This window comes from Cucumis sativus, chromosome 6 (assembly GCF_000004075.3).
Source record: "Cucumis sativus cultivar 9930 chromosome 6, Cucumber_9930_V3, whole genome shotgun sequence".
Taxonomy (NCBI): Eukaryota; Viridiplantae; Streptophyta; class Magnoliopsida; order Cucurbitales; family Cucurbitaceae; genus Cucumis; species Cucumis sativus.
The window spans coordinates 8,379,163-8,382,055 of record NC_026660.2 but is presented as its reverse complement, the minus strand read 5'-3'; positions in this window follow the sequence as shown (position 1 = coordinate 8,382,055).

Here is a 2,893-nt window from a genome sequence, read left to right as displayed (position 1 = left end):
GCAAACATTGTCCCTGTTAGAAAAAAAAATGGACAACTTCGCGTTTGTGTAGACTTTCGCGATCTGAATAATGCATGCCCTAAAGATGATTTTCCCTTGCCCATCACCGAAATCATGGTTGATGCAACTACTGGACACGAGGCGTTGTCGTTTATGGATGGGTCGTCTGGATATAATCAAATACGGATGGCCCTCTCAGATGAAGAAATGACAGCTTTCAGAACTCCAAAGGGAATATACTGTTACAAGGTGATGCCCTTTGGATTGAAAAATGCGGCGCTACTTATCAACGTGCCATGCAGAAAGTGTTTGATGATATGTTGCACAGGTATGTTGAATGTTATGTTGATGATCTTGTAGTCAAAACAAAGAGACGACAAGACCATTTGAAGGATCTAAAAGTCGTGTTTGATCGCTTGCGAAAATATCAGCTAAGGATGAACCCTCTCAAGTGTGCGTTTGGTGTAACTTCAGGAAAATTTCTTGGCTTCATTGTAAGGCATCGAGGGATCGAAATAGACCAGTCCAAGATTGATGCCATTCAGAAGATGTCAAGACCTAAAAGTTTGCATGACCTAAGAAGTCTCCAAGGACGATGGCTTACATCCGAAGGTTCATCTCTAACTTGGCCGGTCGGTGTCAACCTTTTCAAAAGTTGATGAGAAAAGGAGAAAATTTTGTGTGGGATGAAGCTTGTCAGAACGCTTTTGATAGCATAAAGAAATACTTGCTTACTCCCCCAGTGCTGGGAGCTCCAGTACCTGACAAACCACTAATATTGTACATTGCTGCACAAGAAAGGTCCTTAGGAGCATTACTGGCACAAGAAGAGGTAAAGGGAAAGGAGCGTTCTCTCTACTATCTAAGCAGAACATTAATTGGGGCTGAAGTTAACTATTCTCCTATCGAAAAGATGTGTCTTGCACTTTTCTTTGCCATTGATAAGTTGAGGCATTATATGCAGGCCTTCACGGTTCATCTAGTGGCAAAAGCAGACCCTATAAAGTATGTTCTATCCAGGCCAATCATCGCTGGACGCTTAGCCAAATGGGCGGTTCTACTCCAACAATATGACATTGTCTATATTCCCCAAAAGGCGATAAAAGGACAAGCGCTAGCAGACTTTTTAGCAGACCACCCAATTCCTTCGGATTGGAAGTTATGTGATGACCTACCAGACGATGAGGTTTTCTTCACAGAAGTTATGGAACCTTGGACTATGTACTTCGATGGTGCAGCTCGAAGAAGTGGTGCGGGGGCAGGCATTGTCCTCATTTCTCCTGAGAAGCATATGTTGCCTTATAGCTTTGCACTTTCCGAATTGTGTTCAAACAATGTGGCTGAATATCAGGCTTTGATAATTGGCCTTCAAATAGCATTAGAAATCGGAGTGTCATTCATAGAGGTCTATGGTGATTCAAAATTGATAATCAATCAACTCTCGCTTCAATATGACGTGAAACATGAAGACTTGAAGCCATATTTTGCTTATGCTCGACAATTGATGGAAAAGTTTGATAATGTGATGTTAGAACATGTCCCTAGAGTAGAAAATAAGAGAGCGGATGCATTGGCAAATTTAGCCACGGCCTTGACCATGCCAGATGATGTAACTCTGAACATACCACTTTGTCAACGATGGATTATACCCCCAGTTAGGCCTGAATGTCAGGAAGTGAACATGGCAACATCCTATTTGATTGATGAAGAAGATTGGCGTCAACCCATCATAGAGTATCTTGAACATGGAAAGCTTCCAAAGGATTCTCGTCATAAAATTGAGATACGAAGAAGGGCAGCACACTTCATTTATTACAAGGGAACTTTATATCGCCGTTCTCTTGAAGGGCTCTTCCTTCGATGTCTCGGAAAGGAAGATTCGGTAAAAGCTCTAAAGGAAGTACATGCAGGTGTTTGTGGAGCACATCAATCGGGACCAAAGCTTCAATTCCAGCTAAGAAGAATGGGCTACTACTGGCCTAAGATGATCCAAGATTCAATAGACTATGTGAAGAAGTGTGAGCCTTGTCAATACCATGCAAACTTCATACACCAACCTCCAGAACCTCTTCATCCAACTGTGGCTTCTTGGCCTTTTGAGGCTTGGGGACTCGATCTGGTTGGCCCATTACACCAAAATCATCAGCAGGACATTCTTATATCCTAGCAGCAACAGACTATTTTTCAAGGTGGGCTGAGGCCATTTCATTGAGAGAAGCCAAGAAGGAGAACGTGGCAGACTTTATTCGAACACACATCATCTATCGATACGGTATTCCACATCGAATCGTGACGGATAATGGAAAGCAATTCTCCAATAGTATGATGGACAAGTTATGTGAAAAATTCAAATTCAAGCAATATAAGTCATCCATGTACAACGCAGCTGCGAATGGACTAGCAGAAGCATTCAACAAAACATTGTGTAATCTTTTAAAGAAAATTGTCTCCAAGTCAAAGAGGGATTGGCAAGAAAAGATCGGCGAGGCATTATGGGCTTATCGGACGACTCATCGCACCCCTACAGGGGTTACACCATATTCGCTTGTTTACGGTGTGGAGGCTGTCCTTCCTCTCGAAAGGGAAATTCCGTCACTAAGAATGGCAGTACAAGAGGGATTGACTACCGAAGATAATGTGAAGTTACGTCTTCAAGAATTAGAAGCACTTGACGAAAAGCGATTAGAGGCTCAGCAAGCATTGGAATGTTATCAAGCGAGAATGTCCAAAGCTTTTGATAAACACGTTAAACCTCGCTCCTTTCAAGTCGGTGATCTAGTACTTGCCGTAAGGAGACCGATCATCACAACAAGGCATACAGGAAATAAGTTCACACCTAAATGGGATGGACCTTACATTGTTAAAGAAGTTTATACAAATGGCGCATACAAGA